An 18,243-nucleotide genomic window follows, 5' to 3' on the forward strand; every position below is an offset into this window, starting at 1 on the left:
TCTTCTTCTTCTTCTTCTTCTTCTTCTTCTTCTCCTCTCTCTCTCTCTCTCTCTCTCTCTCTCTCTCTCTCTCTCTCACACACACACACAGTAACAAAAATCCATGGAAAATATTGTTTTGTGACTTCTTAGTTTGGAAGTGTCCTTTCTAGTTTCTGGACACTGGTATCTGGACCTGGCTAGGATTTCATAAAGATTTCTGATTTGATGGTCATGGAACCAATAGGACTCTGGCGTTTCATGACGTGGTGTTGTGCATGTGGGAATATGCCTCATATTAAAAAAAAAACAACAACAACAAAAAAACATGCCGGGCATGGTGGCGCAAGCCTTTAATCCCAGCACTTGGGAGGCAGAGGCAGGCGTATTTCTGAGTTCAAGGCCAGCTTGGTCTACAAAGTGAGTTCCAGGACAGCCAGGGCTATACAGAGAAACCCTGTCTCAAAAAAAACAAAAACAAAACAAACAAAAAAACAAAAACAAAACAAAACAACAACAAAACAAAACAAACCCTTTTTCATCCTTATTTCTTTACAGTCAGTGCCTCCAAGTCAGCCAGCAGCCCCTCCTACCCAGTGCCTAGCATGTGCTTGGCTCTCTGTATTCCCAAAACTGTGTTCAGTCTTTTCAGAGTCTCATGAACACTTCACTGTCTCCTTGCCTAAACTCTTTAAAGTTCCTGGTCAGTGTGTTGGCTCTCACCATTATAGGAAGCTGAATAATTACCTCCACCATGGCCACTCCTTGCCCCAAGGCAAAAGCCATCAGCACTCCAGCTCAGAGCCTTTCTCATACAACCAGCCTTGTACTGAGGCCTCAGCTCAGCCAGGGCGTTTCTTTCTCCAGAACATGTTCTAGCTTCTTCATGCAGTGGGCACTGGGCTGTGGCTCCCACTGTTCCTGCAGCTGCTGACTGTAAATGCACTGCACTGCTGGGGTTAGAGTGAGGCCTGAGCAGGAAAGGCAGTGCACACCAGAGTGGGCTTTACCCAAAGTAGGCTGTTTTCTGAGATGGGTAACCTTAGGTTTGGGTTCAGGTTGACCTCTCTGAATCTTTGATTCTAGCCCGTTTGTCAGGTTTTGCATTATTTTAGCAGATGAGAAATGTTAGGATTGGCCTCTGCCACTCCTATTGATGCCTGCTGTCTTTAATTTACTTCACTATGAAAATATTGATAAATATCTGAGGTGTGGCATATTATAAAACACACACCCTGGCCACAAACTGATTAGGTTTGATAGGGTTTTGCTTTGTTTTGTAAGCATGGATGCCTATTGGATCCTTGCCCTGTGCAGCCTCATGTGGATAAGTCACACCTGAACCCATCTGTATACACACCTGCCTCCCCTCCTGTTCCTGAGGGTGCTGTCTGCTAACTCATCTGAGTACTTGATCTGAGTATTTAATCACCAAGAGCTGCTGTGCCTTCATCCAATGGAAAGGAAGCCACTGAGAATTGTAGGGTCTGTTTGTCATACCTAAGGTGGCTACAACCCAGGCTTTGTCCCATGGATGAGGTAGTATGTGAAGAGAAGTTCTATAATTGACAATAACCATAATCATTGTATTTAAAACTTGTGAATGGGGCTGAACTTCATAGAGCCTGATGCACCCCTTCCATTGAAGGGACAATCCTGTGTGTTTAACGTTCCTGCCCATTCCACCCCACAACCCCAGTGCTTACTGTGAGCATGGAGACAATTGTATCCCTCCTACATTGTACTAAGTCAACACTAAATATAAAATTTTGTCAGAAAAAAATCTCTCTCCAATTGAAAGTATCTCCTCCCGTATCTGCCCAGCTCCTGCTTACAGTTTTTTGGTGTATAACGTTGATAGACCATGATTATTCCACTGAACTTGGGGTTTTCTGAATGCTAAGTCCTTAGGGTTGGGGGATGTCCCTTCTGCTGTTTCCATTGTTAACACATTCTTCAGTGCATACCCACAAGGGCAGGGCAGGGCAGGAGTGGTACCCAGGCTGAACAGGGCTCCCATTAAGATGAGGCTGTGGAGTTGCCTTGGTATTTGGTTCATGTCAGAGCTGCATGAGTGCAAAGCTTCTTAAGTAGGCTCCACTGGGCTTTTGAGTAACTTGCTGAGGCGGAGTTCGGGGTACATTGGTGAAGGTGTGAGACTTGAATGGATCCTACACCGGTTGGCCCAGAGATTGTCTAGGTACAAATCTATGCAGATGTGCTGCTTTTCAATACCCATTTGCATACTGATGTGTTTGTTACATTTCCTTCTAATTGGTCATTAGCATATGTCTCCTAAGGACAATTTGGGAGGCCCTGCCAGCCAAACTTGAATTACAGGCTTTTGCTTTCTGTTGATTCTCCTTGTCTGTCTGCCTGAAAATGACAATTTTCTTTGCGATAAGCTGAAAGAGACTAAGCTGAGTCAGAATGAGCTTGCTAATTGCAAATGTGCAGAAACTGTAGCTTGTCTTTGAGAGAGACACAGCACTGGAGGGAGGGAGGTTTGTTTGCCAGGAGCCAGGCCCCTGCTTCCTGACTCTGAGAAGGTTGCTCTACGGCATGGTCCACTGCAGCTACATCAGTGTGAAGACAAGCCTTCTGGCATCAAGGAAAAACAGCAGAAGTGACACTGTCAGTATGTTCTTTCCCCAGGGTACATCATGAGCTGGCCTGGGACTATGGTCAGTGATTACCAGCCCAATTATAATACCATCCCAGCATCATGGGGCAGGATTCAGGTGACACCACAACCCTAGTGTCACTGTTTCTGAGAACCTTTGCTCCTTGTAAGGTCTGTCTGGGAAACCCTTTCAGGTCTGCGGGAGCTCATTCTGCCAACTTTGTATACTTGATGCTTTGTAGAACTTTTGTCTTGTCTGCTTGAAACAGACTTGTTTGATAAAATTGAAATTTCCTTTCTACATGCTGATCCCTGGTGCTGAGGAGAAAGACTGTGACATTAAGTGCCGAGTTAACAGAAGCAGCCTAGGATGTTTTCTGCCACAGTGAAGGCAGCATTGTGCTATGTTGTGACAGTTTACCATGGTGGGTGGTGACACAGTGACTTGGTGTTTACACTCAGTGATAGCTGGATCTGCCATTCAGAAAACTGTTGCTGGAGGGATGTGTTGTGTGGCTGGAACAGATATCTCCTGCATCACCTATTAAGTTGCTCCTTTAAATTAGGAATGTGCCCCCCCCCCAAATGAGAATGGACACAGAGAACATAGACTTAAACATTTGGTTCTGTGTCTCCTCCTTTGTTGAAACTGTTGCAGCTCATGGGGAAGAGGCCTGAGTGGGTGGGGGTTTTGCTCCCAGAGACAGAACGGTTGGACCAGTATGACCCTGCATGTAAAACCTCAGTCAGGAGCTTCCGCCTGCATTTATTGTCCTGCCTGAGTCTAGTTCCTGCTCTCCTCTGCAGGTCCCCTAGGCCTAGCAGAAGAGTAGCTACCCAGCGGTGAGTCTTTAGCACCAAGCTACCCTTGAGCGTTTTCCCTAAAGTTTCCCCAAGCCTTTGAAATCATGCCCACGTTGTTAATAAACTTTGCTCCAGCATGCAAGTACTTCCGAACTTCCTCCCTCCTGCTGCTTCCAAACTCTTTACAGTGTTCTAGGGCTTATCATTTCACCAGCCAACATGGTACACAAACACACATACACACACACACACACACACACACACACACACGCATGCATGCACATGGGCACAAGCGCATACACACACTCACACAATATTTACACACATGCATGCATGCACATGGTCACACACATATACACACAGGCACACATACACACAACATATACACACAGGCACACACACACACAACATTTATACATACATGCATATGCACAGGCAAACACACACACACACAGGCATATGCACAGTATTCAGGCAACCCAGGGAACAGATGAATTAATCATCAGCATCTACTTTTCCTGTTTTAATCATGTAGGATATGTTAATTTTTAAAAGCCTCTCACTAAGACACTTCGCCAAGTAGCAGGTGGTTGAGAACTGCATTTTCATTGCCGTGTCAGGCAGAGGAATGCTCTTCTCTCCAGCTATCCTACCATGTGCTAAATGTTCCTCTGCAGTTACCACAGATAATTATTCTTTTCAGATCATATTTAGGTGATTAGAACTTTTAGGGTAATTAACTTTATATATATCAGGATGAAAGCCTTTATAAACTTAAGGCGATAGGATTGATGATATTAACAATAACAATTACTACTAGCCATAGAGCCATTATAGTTTGTATGCATAAAACTAATCCCTGCTGTAAAAATATTGGAAGTGATCATCAATGCAGTTTAACATCCCCCAAATGCAAAGCTTCTGCATGATCTCAGCCAGTAGAAACGTTGACCAGGCACTTATTATAAAGGACAGTAACAGAGCTCTGGGATTTTGAGGCTCAAGACCTTAGGTTTGCCATAGGAGCCTACAGTAAAAGAAGAGAACAGACTCCCAAAAATTGTTCTCTGGCCTCCATATGGAAATCCTCGCATAATAATAAATAAATAAAATTTACATAAAAAACCTGATAGTTCTTTATACGAACCAGGATCTGAATAGACATCTCAGAAAAGAAGATACTAAAATCACCAAAACTGAAAAATAGCCATATGTCTGCAGTGAACAGGGAAGTTTACATTTGATCAAACACATCTGTATCACTATTAAAAAGAATCCGCGTTTACCAGTGTGGGTAAAGATGCAGAATGTGCTTATTGCGCTGGGTAACTACTTGAAAATAAAGAGGTGCTCTGAAAAACTACAAACCAAACCTCATGTCCTGGATGAACCGCACAGCTGAAGACAAAGCTGCATTCTGTGCCAGGTCTTCAGATGAAAACAGAGCCCAGAGCCTGCCTTGATTTTCCCATGCCAAACATCACAACGGATCCCACTAGTAAACAGTTGACACTTGATGATAAAAATAAGACAGTAAAACCTGGAAAGTCAGATCAGATGCCAAGCTGGCTCCACTCTATGACTCCAGCTCTGTAAGTGTGGATTCCTCAGCCGTCCTCTTAGCATCACCTACCACCCTGACCATTTGCCATCTCTCCACTGCAGTGGTATGGAGCAGCCCACAGCCCAGCTCACTCTCGGTTTGCTTCATTTTGTTATGTCTTTAGGTGGTGTACCTTGTACCTAAATACTGCCCCAGTCCATCCTGCTAGTGTGCTGGACTTTGGGTAAATGGAATTGCAGATACAAACAGACTCTCCTTATATTTTCACAGGGAACACAAGCTAGATGAGGCAGCCTTAGCACACTTTTCCTTTCCTGTGCTTTTTTCTTCTAATATGTGGCCCCACATGTGTTTGCAAGTGTATGAACATGTGTGTGCCTGTGCATCCTAGGGCAAAAAGTTGACACTGGGTGACTTCCTCTATCTACGCCATCTTTGTAGATTACGGCTGAGTCTCTCTGAAGACCTGGAGCTTTCCAGTTCCCTTAAACTATGTAGGCATTGTTCTGTGAACTTGTGTCTCTCCCCCTTTAGCTCTAGGATTGCAGGCAGGCGTCCAGGCCCCCTGGGTGCAAATATTAGTGGGAAGGTCAGACATCCCAGCCTCGCGTTTGCACGACTAGCACCTACCTAGCTCAATATTGCTTTTTTATTATTTATTTTTATTCCTGTGTAGATATATGTCTATGTGTTTATGCCATGTTTATGAGAGTGCTTGTAGAGGCTGGAAGACAGGAGGCAAAAAAAGGAGGCATCTCTAACCATGTGTGAAAGTGCCATGCTTGGCATACATGCAGTCATGGACATATTGCATCAGAATACAGGGCTAAAAGATGATGAATAATAAAAACTTTCATTGGTATAAGTATAGGAGACGATGGCCATACCAATGTCCCCTCTCCCATACACACACACACACACACACACACACACACACACACACACACACAGAGACAAACAGACAGACAGAGAAGGGAATGGGAAAAGACAAAATGAATGAGAGTTTTGGGCAGTACTGGCAGTGATAGATGCTAGGTAGTACTGGTTAGTGCTGGTTACTATGTGATGGTGGTGCTGAGTGCTAGGTAGCAAATGATGCATTTGCTATTATTTGCTGTTCCAGATTTTGATGAGGTGGTTGGTTCTCTTATTGTTATTCTTCTCAGCAAAGATGCCAGGACTGAGTTTCAGAATGCAGATGAAATGGCTGACTTTTTTCCCCTGTCTGTGATATTTCTGTCACCTAGTAACTACAGCCTGAGTGACAGCTGGGATACAGATGACAAATGTGTCCATAACTGTTTACACACATCCTGGCACCGAATAGTTCATATTTACCCCTTTTGGTGATATGTGAAGTAGTCATTATAGTTTTTCATAGAAGTCATTTAGGAGGATGTGTTTGTAGGCCTGTGTGTGTGTGTGTGTGTGTCTGTTGGTTTCTGCAGTAGACGTCCAACTTACTAATGAGACAGATTCTCTTCCAATGGACCTGGCACTCCCTGAGCAGGCTAGGCTGACTGCCAGCAAGCTCCAAGGGTCTGCCTGTCTCTGCCTCCCCAGCACTGAGATCACAAGCATGCATCACCATGTCCAGCTTCATATGTGAGTTCCACAGGTCAGGCATGGGTCCTCACATGTGTGGTTCTTCATTGTAGCAAGTTGGCATTTAAAACTAATCATCACAGCCAGGCAGTGGTGGTGCACATCTTTAATCTCAGCACTTGGGAGGCAGAGGCAGGTGGATTTCCCCAAAGTAGAAACAATAATATCAATGAATTAAGAGAAAAGGAAGCTGAGAGCAAGCAAGAAAGCATGCATTTATTGTCTTCTGACCCTGACTGTGGCTATCATGTGACTTGCTTTAAGTTCCTGCCTTGAAGTTCCCTCAGTAATGGGCTGTCACCTAGAATTGTGAGCCAAATAATCCCCCTTTGTCCTCTATTGTGTTTGATCTTAGGTTGTTTGTCATAAGATAAATGAAATTTGAACAATGTGCAGCAACATCCAATGCTGTAGAGGCTTCGAGCTGTGAGGTTTGTATACACTGCTAAGGGAGAATGTCTCAGAAATGAGTCAGCGCCCCTCAGCAATGACATAAATCAAGCATAATCTTTCTTTATATATATATTAAATATTTTTATTACGTATTTTCCTCAATCACATTTCCAATGCTATCCCAAAAGTCCCCCATACCCTCCCCCCCACTTCCTTACCCACCCATTCCCACTTTTTGGCCCTGGCGTTCCCCTGTACTGGGGCATATAAAGTTTGCATGTCCAATGGGCCTCTCTTTCCAGTGATGGCCGACTAGGCCATCTTTTGATACATATGCAGCTAGAGTCAAGAGCTCTGGGGTACTGGTTAGTTCATAATGTTGTTGCACCTACAGGGTTGCAGATCTCTTTAGCTCCTTGGATACTTTCTCTAGCTCCTCCATTGGGGGCCCTGTGATCCATCCAATAGCTGACTGTGAGCATCCACTTCTGTGTTTGCTAGGCCCCAAGCATAATCTTTCTAAGAAAGCAGTTTTTAGGTATTTGGCCTTCAGATCATTTTCATACATGTGGATCAAAATAATTGCATGAATTGTGACATTAATTCTGTGATCAGCTAGCTGTTAAACAGTTCCAAAGACACTCAAGAAGAGGATGAACCAACTATAAAGCATGCATGGAAGGAGTTTTATACAGCCAAGAAGATTAGCTATGGCCACAAACAGCATCTGTGTCTCCCCATACTATGCCCTACTGACAGAAGCCACCCTCAGAATTATATACATCAGCTAACTCAATTTACAAACATTTTAAAGCTCTTCAGTGGCTTTTTCAGGGGAGGGCTCATATATGGATGGTGCACTGGGGAACCCAGGGGATTTCTTAAACATCACTTTCTTGTCCTGGTCAGGACTGCCTGGATGGCTTCACCTCATGATTATAACTTCATAAACTTACTTACACACTTCTCCATTGATGTTGTACTTCAACAAAATGCTTTGTTTTGTTTTTTAAATTTTTAAATAGAAAGAGAAAAGATGAGAGGGTATTTGAGATAAAGGAAATGCGGGAAGGGATCCCTGTGCAGAGAACTAGCAGGTAGGTCAAATACAGAGACTGTATCAAGCTGGTGTGCCTGCAGTGTAGAGATGATGAAAGAGGGGAGGAGGAGGAAAAGGGGAGGGAGGAGCAGGAGAAAGAAAGTGGGAAAGGGAGGGAGAGTGAGGTGGGAGGGTGACAGGAAAATGGGGGAAGAGAAGACAGGGGAAGGAGAGGAATGACATAGGAGAGGAAAAAATGTGAGCTGCCACCCCAGAGCCTGGAAGGTTCCACCCCAGCTGGAGGCTGGAAGCTGCAGCTCTCCGAGGTCCTGAAAATCCACACTCTGCTCTTGCAGCCTGGAAAGCCCCAGAAGAGGTTTTGAGGGAGGCACTGTGCACTTTGTATTTTGAATATTTCCAGTTGAGCCCATGTGGACGGGATAAGCAGGTGGCATGAGTGCAGGAGCTGAGAAGTCACAGTGACGGGCCAGGCGGAAGACCCTAACGCTGGGTCTGAGCAGTGGTGGGAGTGGGGAGCAGCCACATGGGGTCTGAGCAGTGGCAGGGTTGGGAGCAGCCACAGGACTCATGCTGAGGGGCCACAGGAAGGATGTGGGGAGCAGGAGAGCTTTCAACAATGGCCATGGGTTTAAGTTTTCCATCCATGTTTCTCTGTGGTTCTAGAATGCACCCCCCCCCCAAAAAAAAGCACACATTTCTTAGCTTGCTCTTAATTAAATGCCTATATTGACAAATCAATACCTGTTTGTACTCTAGCCTAGCAAGGGTAATTGATGGATTAGCTTTTTTAAAGATTTATTTTTTTATACCATGTATGAGTATTTTGTCTGCATATAATATGTACCTTGCATTTCTCTGGTGCCTGTGGATGCCAAAAGAGGGCATGGACTCCCCCAAAACTGATATTGTACACAATTGTGAGCCCCATCTCGGTGCTGGGAAATGAACCTTGGTTTTCTACAAGAACACCCAGTACTCATAACCCCTGACCTATCTCTAGCTCTACATTAACTTTTTGTTGAGCTTTTAAAAAATACTTCTGCTATATTTATAATCTTACTTGGGACAGAGCAGCGGTGAAGTATCAATAGGCCAGTTGCATTAGAGACAGAAATTAGAGACCTTTCAAAATGCATTATCTATGTTTCATTTCCTATCTTTTTGAAAGAAGTATACATTCAATTTCAGGCATGTATTAATCATTTTTACACTGTATGGGAAAATTAATGAGGAGGTATATTTATCAATGTGCCTCTAAGCTACTTCCGTTGAACAACTTAAGCTCAGTTATAATTTTAAGTTGTCTCTGATATTTTTTCGGTGCATGTAAGTTTTATGATAAGCCAATTAAAATCCTTCTTTGCCTAAATCTCTTTCCCTTGTACATTCATCCTAATCTATAGCTATATGGCTGTTTCTTCAATGGAGCTCAAAAGTATATGTTCTTGTGCTTCTGACTTTGCAAAGCCATTGTGTAAGACAAGGCCATGTCACATAGCAGCTCTTATTCACTTACCTGTATATGGCTCTAAATGTTCACCAGTTTTTAAAAGTTTTTTTTTTTTTTGATATAAGTACTCTGATGTTTAAAACTCCAGAGAAGCCAGCTTTCCTAAAGGAGAGCTGGTAGGACTGACCCAGCAAGGAACCTGGTCAATTTCTCTCATTCTTGTGGCGTTTAAGACTTCAATGGATGTAGGTAATAAACCCCTGAGTAAGGGCAGAGACAAACTAAAAACTCTAGGATGCATGATTCACTGTAGGAAAGGGAGACAGGGGCAAGGCTCACTGTCACTTGTGTAAACATTTGGGGTTCCTTACATCTATATTCAGCAGCAGAGCAAAGCACCTCTGCTTTAAGGACCATCATCATAAAATGTGACCTGTCAGTTCTTGATATGCTCTTTGAAGGCAGATGACAGCACAGACACCCCTTTACCTGTTGCTCCAGTTGTTAAGGATTGTTCATTGGCTGTTCATTAATCATGTTTTAAGAGTGTGAGGATGTGGACAAATGGCTGGCGCTGCTGTCTCCAGTTTAGTATGAAAGAACTGACATGCACATGCAGACAAAGGTTATAACCTATAAATGTGCTATTCTAACTGTGGGAAAGATAACTGAGCAAACAATTAAATGAGATGATATTAAGTACTCTGATGTTTAAAACTTCAGAGAAGCCAGCTTTCCTGAAGGAGAGCTGATAGGACTGACCCAGCAAGGGATCTGGTCAATTTCTCTCATGTCCCAGGCATGCCAATGTGAAGATGTAAAAGATGATGTAAGCCGGGCATGGTGGCACACGCCTTTAATCCCAGCACTCGGGAGGCAGAGGCAGGCGGATTTCTGAGATCGAGGCCAGCCTGGTCTACAAAGTGAGTTCCAGGACAGCCAGGGCTATACAGAGAAACCTTGTTTCAAAAAACAAAACAAAAGATGATGTAAAGGATGGGGATGAAAAGGATGATGTAAGGGATGAGGATATAATGGATGATGTAAAGGATGGTGTAACTGATGATGTAAAGAATGAAGATGTAACGGATGATGTAAAGAAGAGCATGTAAAGAATGAAGATGTAAAAGATAATGTAAACAATGATGTAACAGATGATGTAAAGGATGATAGAAAGGATGAAGATTTAGTGGATGATGTAGAGGAGGATGAAAGAATGGGGATGAATAAGATGATGTAATATGAATCCTAGTGATGCTTGACTCAGTAGGTTTTATTAGTTGGTTGGGTTTTTGTTCTTTTTTTCTGGTTTGATTTGGCATATGTATGGTGCATGTTTTTACATGTGTGTAGATACATGTGCAGTGCTGCATGTGCACCTGTATGTGCATGTATGTGGAGGCCTGGATTAAACTCATTAATCACCCTTGAATATACCTAAAGCTTATTCACTAAGACAGGGTTAAACTCTCAGTCAGACTTGGTACTCTCTAGTCTTGTTAGCCATCTTGCTCTGAGGTTTCCATCTCTGTCTTCCAGGGCTAGAATTATAGGCAGGCTGGTATATACACTGTTCATGAGCCTCTCTGGGATCTAAACTCTAAAACTCAGGCTTGTGTGGCACCTTAATCACTGAACCACCTTCCCAGCCCTGTATCACCAGTTTATAAAGGTGAGCCACGTGTACCTCTACTCTACACCTCGATTCCTGCCAAAGTGCCACAGTGTCCCATCTCTCGCAATTGGTATGGGAATGTTTAGTAGCCCCACTTCACTCCCTGAAGTGTTGATCAGAATTTGTTGACTGTGGAGCTGGCCACATTATTGTCCACTGGGGACTTGGATTTGACAATCCAGTTTCCACTGGATTGGCTCCCACAACCCGAGTGACTAATGCCAGTGATTCCTGAGTGCCTCCTGAATTTCACCACACATCCTCCTGCTTCTGAATTTATAAAAAAAATTTATTAGATATTTTCTTTATTTACATTTCAAATGTTATCCCCTTTCCTAGTTTCCCCTCCAAAAATCCCCTATCCTCTTTTCCCTCCCCCTGCTCCCCAACTCACCCACTCCCATTCCTGGTCCTGGCAATCCCCTACACTGGGGCATAGATCCTTCACAGGACCAAGGGCCTCTCCTCCCATTGATGACCGACTAGGCCATCCTCTGCTACAAATATAGCTAGAGTCACAAGTTCCATCATGTGTTTTCTTTGACTGGTGGTATAGTTCCAAGGAGCTCTGAGCATACTGGTTCATTCATATTGATGAACCTTCTATGGCGCTTCAGGCCCTTTCAGCTCCCTGGTTATTTCTCTGGCTCCTTCATTGGGGACCTTGTACTCCATCCAATGGGTGACTGTGAGCATCCACTTCTGGATTTGCCACTCCTGCCTCTGTATTAGCATTCTGAGTGACTCATGACATCCCACTGCAGAAGCTGCCATCCTGGCTTCAGCTCCCTGGTGGTTACATCCATCCTGAGATGTAGTTCAGCCATGACTCTCACTTTAGCTCATCCTGATCTTTGCCCCAGCTTCCCCCAGCACTGACATTTCTGAATCACATCCGTACCATCAATAATCAAATCTATTGTGTTTCATTACTGTGGTGACATATTTGAAGTTAATTTGCCTTATTTCTGAATGAATTGAGAGAAGACAAGGAACAATTTACTACATACATTCTCCATACTGTTATTGCATATATGTTCATTTTATAAAGTGAATGCCAATCATCCTTATGTTTACAGAAGTCATGATCCTGAAAAATTCATGAATAAATTAAGTTATACAAGGTACCTGATGCTTTCAAGAAAATAGAAATGATTACATTGTAAAGAAAGCCAGTGATAAATTTAATGGCATGAAACATGTGATGGTGAGGAATGGGGATATACTTCTCCTTGCAGCCTTGGCATTCTCTTTGACAAATGGAGAATTTCACATGCTGAGCTTTTTTATAATAAAATCAACCCATTGCTATGACTTGGATACAAAATCCAACTCCTTGGGCTTGACCCCTTTGTCCTTACCTGGTAGTTCTGTTTGTGAAGGTTGTGGCACTTCTAAGCAGTGAAACCTCACTGGGAGAAGTGGGTCAACAGTGGGTGGATCTGGGGGTTCTGTGAATCCCCCTGCCTTTCTGACCTGTTTCTGCTTCCTGGTCTGCTGAGATGTAAGCAAGCAGCCTTGCTGCTGCCACCACACCTTCCCGTAAGGAAGACCGAGAAACCTCAAACTATGAGCCAAAATAAAGCCTTTCTTTCTTCAGTTCCTTTATTTAACTGGGCATTTTCTTTTTGAGATTATAACATAATTATAACATTTCCCCCTTCCATTTTCTCCCTCCTAATCTTCCCATATACCCTTTCCTGATCTCCTTCAAATTCATGACCACTATTTTACTAACTGTTATTGCATACACACACACATACACACACACAATTCAGTCTGTACAATGCTCTTAGGCATTTCTTCAGAGTTGACTGTCACTGGACAACCAATTGGGATGCCCTTCCCTGGGTATACTGGCTAGTTTTGTGTCAACTTGACACAGGCTGGAGTTATCACAGAGAAAGGAGCTTCAGTTGGGGAGATGCCTCCAGGAGTTCCAGCTGTAAGGCATTTTCTCAATTAGTGATCAAGGGGGAAAGGCGTCCCTTGTGGGTGGTGCCATCTCTGGGCTGGTAATCTTGGTTCTATAAGAGAACAAGCTGAGCAAGTCAGGGGAAGCAAGCCAGTAAAGAACATCCCTCCATGGCTCTGCATCAGCTCCTGCTTTTCTGACCTGCCTGAGTTCCAGTCCTGACTTCCTTGGTGATGAACAGCAGCATGGAAGTGTAAGCCGAATAAACCCTTTCCTCCCCAACTTGTTTCTTGGTCATGATGTTTGTGCAGAAATAGAAACCCTGACTAAGACACTCGGGATGCCCTTCCCTGGGGATGTCCTTCCCTGGGGTGACCACCTCTCCTACTCCTAGGTTTTTTCAGTTGCCTATGGTTTTTTGTGTGTATAGGGCTGGGGCCTCATGGGCTTTTCTCATCCACTTTGGCATATTCATTATTGTAATTCTTACTCAGCTTATTTCTGTGCAGTCATATTGGTGAGAGTTTATGGATATAGTTTCTGATATTGCTAGCAAACACAGTCTCACAAAAAGTCCCTGTTCTACTGGCTTTTACAGTCTTTCCACGCTCTCTTCCACAGTGATCCTTGAGGTTTAGGTGTGTAAATGTGTAAATGTGTCCACTGAGACTGGGCCCACGGTTCTGAATTTTGATTGGTGTGATTTTCTGTAATGGTGCTTGTCTGATATAAAGAAAGATTCCTTAATGACAGGTGAGGATTACACTTATCTATAGGGATTAGGAGAAATGTTTATAGATTATTGGTGGGAATTATGCTGGTTTAGCAAATTATCAGTTATCAATTCTCACCCAATAACCATAACTTCACTGACTTTGAGTAGTTAGATAGGTTTCTAATACCTAGTTTCCCTCTTGTTGAAAAGGTTGTAAGTTCACTGAGAGAGCTGTTAGCTACTGCCAAAGTGTGTATGTCACTACTGAACTCTTAGGGTTATGGTGCCCTACTGGCCATCATTGTGGTTCATAGCAGTCATGGCTGGATAGGGTTGTTGTTTACCTTCCTCCTTTGGAAGCTTCTAAGGTGCCTTCTGGTGCCATGGACTGGATTCAGTCAGTTCCTCAATCTCTGGGAAACCAGGATTTTGGTAATCAGGCAAGCAAGGAGTTGGAGAGGATGACAGACAGACACAGAGAGTGCTGTATCTGAATGTAATTTCTCAAAGCAAGTATCAGATTTTTAATACAGAAGAAAACAGGGAAATTAGGTGACACATCAGCCAAGGTACAATGAGGTTACCAGATGCTTAATGACTCTTACACAAAACAGAGGAATGCATACATAAAGATTGACAGGAACTAGGCAATAAAACAACTGAGACAAAGTCAGCTCTATCTAAGGTCAGCTATATTCTTCAAAGCCAGGTGTGAGGTTTTTACACTCTCAGGGCAAGGGCTTTCACACCCAAGCAATAGTTCTAATTAGGGAGTTCTGGTTTCGCTAACATTCTCATGAATAATGTAATACTCTAGTTATTCCTTAAACCACAGCCCAATCTTCTTCCTAAACCATTGTAAATTCCTGTATATGGAAGTGACTTGGCTTTTATTCTAAATGATTATGTGGGGAACTTTCTACTATTAAGTAATGTAGTCTGTCATACATAACTATAATAAGAATTCTAAACTTACTTTGCTAAGCTTGCCCTGAGATTTCCAACTCTATATTGTAGAGAGTAATGCCTGATTTCTTTCACTATCTCTCTTACAATACTAGAGGCAATTCTGAATGTTGCTGAATAAGTAATATTTTTACTGAATTCCAAGCCCAGGGTTGGCTCAAGGGCATTGGTGAAGGCCAGGAAGCAAAGTACAATTTTGCTTAGGTATTTGGCAAGTCATTGCTTGGAGGCACCTATAATAAAACAATACTGAAGAAAGCACACAGACCCATGCACTGACTAACACAAGGACAAGTTTGGAGCATTCATGCTATGGGATGCCAAGGCTCCAGGAGACTAGGTTTCCGTGAAACTTTTTACCTCAGGACTGCGTCCAAGCTTTTGGGCCCATCACACAGTTTGTACTGGAGTGGGTGTGGCATTCTGGTACAAGGAAAGTTAGTGCTCAGAGAGAGAGCAGTCAGGTCACTTCCAGCTTAGGGGTCTCTGGGCCCTGTGTCTGAGGTGTATGGCATTTTCAGCAATAAGGATTTACCTTCTACCTCTGGGAGGCAACCAAAGGCAGTGTCAATATGCTATATGTTTGAGGAGTCTCTTAGACAGCCCAACAACCAAAAGAATCAACAACCCAAAAGAAGGCTTCTCATGTCTATTATTGATGTTTTTAAGGTGGTCTTTGGGGGGATAATTAGAGGTAGCTCTGCCATCCCAGATGAGAAAAATTCATTAAAACTATATCTGTCTGTCTATCTATCTATCTATCCATCTATCCATCAATGAAGTTATATGTATATATGTATATAACTTCATGAATCTATCTATACATGAAGTTATAACATGAAGTTACAGGTTTTTGCTTTTTATTTTTGGTAAATGTTAATAATATGATCCCTTGTGGCCTTTCCAAAATCCTTATTTTGATTTTGCTTACCTACTGTCTTCTCCTATATTTGCCTCTTTTCCCTCCCTCCTCTCCCTCTCACCTCTCCCAAGGAGCCCCCCTTTCCCATTCCCCTTATCAGATGTCTTTTATCTTGCTATTTCCCTGTCTATTGCACCCAACACCCTATCCTGATGGTCCCATTTTACCTTCTCTGTTTTTGTACGGACTACTGGCTTGTACTTACAGCTAAAGAATTGAAGCTAGGAGCCTCCAGAAGAAACTGTGACATATTTGTCTTTGTGGTCTGGGCTATTTCACTCAATAATATGATCTTTTCTAGTTCCATCCATTTACCTTCAAAGTTCATGATTTAATTTTTCTTTATAGTTATATATTTTTCCATAGTACATATGTGTCACATTGTCATTTTCTATTTGTTGGCTGAAGGACATTCATGTAGGCATTTTAATAAAAAGGAAGAAAATTAACACACTCAGGTAATCAAATTTGTATTTAACTTTCAAGTAACAAGTTACAAGATGGGATTACAGATAAAATGACAAGGAATTTGTTCTTGTACTGCAAATATTACCAAACTTCAAAGGTACAAAGGAATGTTGAGCCAAAATGATCAAACCTGAGTTGCTTTAGTGAGACACTAAAACCAGCACCCTAGAAATAAAGGTTGGAGGACATTTAGACATATCTAATGGCTGCTAGGTGGCTGGTCTGCAGTCAGCCTGCCGGGGACCAGGGGTGATATAGTTCAATACTGAGCAAAGGTTAAGAGTCTACAGTCTAGGATACACCATGTGTCTCAAACAGATAGAAGTCTTAAGTAGGCCCACTCTTCCCACAGATGTCACAGGGAGCAGGATGAACCACTGTGGAGCCTCAAGAGACAGTTGATACTTGGGAGTGAACCCAAGGACTGAATTTGTGTTTGCTGATCTTCAAGTGTCCTGGAGAAATACATGTTGTAAGATACTAGAAAACAGAGCAGTCCTTTGGGATGTAGTCAGTCAGGGTTAGATGAAGTCATGATGTCATCATGGCTTTGTAAGAGAGGAAAGTGAACCCAAGTCAGCATGCCTGCTCTGTTTTACCCCATGATGCTCTCCGCAGGGTCTATGTCAGATGTAAAATCTCCCTTCTTGAACTTGCCTACTTTAAGAACCTTGAGCCTTATCCATTATAAGTTACTCTGTAATGTTTTTATAGGGACAAAAAGACTCAGCATACCTGATCAGAATTGATTTCCTGAGGAATTTTCTTGTAAAATATATTATCCAAAATTAATATAAAAATTTGTATTTTCAGCATTTTTCCTTATTCTCCTGCCTTCCTTCTTTTTCATGGAGTCACTCCTGATTTTCCTCTTATTTCTCCTCAGCACCCCAACAAGGTACTAGCTGAAGCAGATGAGTTAGAGGAAAGAAGTGAGCAGCCATGAGCTCAGAGCCTCCAGGCTGCCTTACTCCCTTCCCGTCTGCCTCTCTGGGTCTACCGCTCTCTCTGACTTCCCTATAGGCTTTGGACAAACAGTGGGCAGAAATAACAGAGCCTAGAATAGCAGGGCTCATGGCCGTTGGGTGAGCTTTAGGGGCAAACTCTTGGGAGACTAGGTGTCTGGTTTCTTAGGTGTGAGAGTTTGTCTTTGTTCATTCTTTTCATTTCCTAGGGTCATTGCTATGGACATGGCAAGGTGATAAGCATCCATCATTGTTGTTCTTTTGTTTCCCTACCTTGTGAGTGGAAGGCCACTGTGGGCAGCTGTATGAGTTCCTTCTCTGTTGCCATGGTGAAATATCACATTCCAAAGCAACTTATAGAAGAGTTTCTTTTGCTTATGGCTTCAGAGGGGAGAAGTGGAGACTGGCTGGAGCAGGAAGTTAGGAGCTCACATCTCCAGATGCAGCAGAAAGAGGGTGAAGTAGAAGTACTGTAGACATTCTTAATGGCGAAGGTTCTCCCTGTGGTGGTACACTTCCTCCTGCAAGGCTACATAACCAAAACATCTCCAGTATCACCACCAACTGGGGAACAAGGATTCAATTGCCCAAGACTAAGGGGCATTTCTCATTCAAAACACTTGTGTTAACCTGGTCTTCTGTGGCTTGAATGCTTGTGCATAGCCCAGATTCAGGCCCCCAAGCCCTAACCTCCGAGAAAATGAAATCAAGCAGTGATCAAGGTGTTGGAGGGCAGAGAGGAACCCCGGAAGAGTGGAATTACTGTCCTCACAGAGACCCCAGAGAGTCACCCTCCTTCTCCAGTCACTAAAGGCATCCAGAGGCTTTATGTGGGATCAAGAAGTCCATCCACTATATCAAGACACCTGGTGTTAGGGAGGAATTTATGTTGGGCCTCTGGTACTGGGAGACTGTATTTCTGTTTACAGTATCTTAAGGAATCCTAACAGATTTTATTTCTAGAGAGACAATCCTTACATAGTAGTCTAGGACACACACACATGACCTCTTAAGTCTTTGTCCTCAGCTCATGTCTGTAGTACAGATCTTTGATGTAAACCTGTGTGCCAGCTACCAGCAGCTTTGATTGTATGTGATTGTGCTCTGTACACTACACACTATATGCTGTGTTACGCACA

At 43.1% G+C, this 18,243-nt stretch overlaps 1 protein-coding gene across 1 annotated transcript in view; it reads left to right on the forward strand.

Moving 5' to 3' along the window:
* The window catches only part of Dpp6 (dipeptidyl peptidase like 6), a 927,623-nt gene that overhangs the window by 73,407 nt on the left and 835,973 nt on the right, over positions 1 to 18,243 (forward strand). The window lies entirely within an intron of this gene.

This window comes from Mus caroli, chromosome 5, assembly GCF_900094665.2.
Source record: "Mus caroli chromosome 5, CAROLI_EIJ_v1.1, whole genome shotgun sequence".
Taxonomy (NCBI): Eukaryota; Metazoa; Chordata; class Mammalia; order Rodentia; family Muridae; genus Mus; species Mus caroli.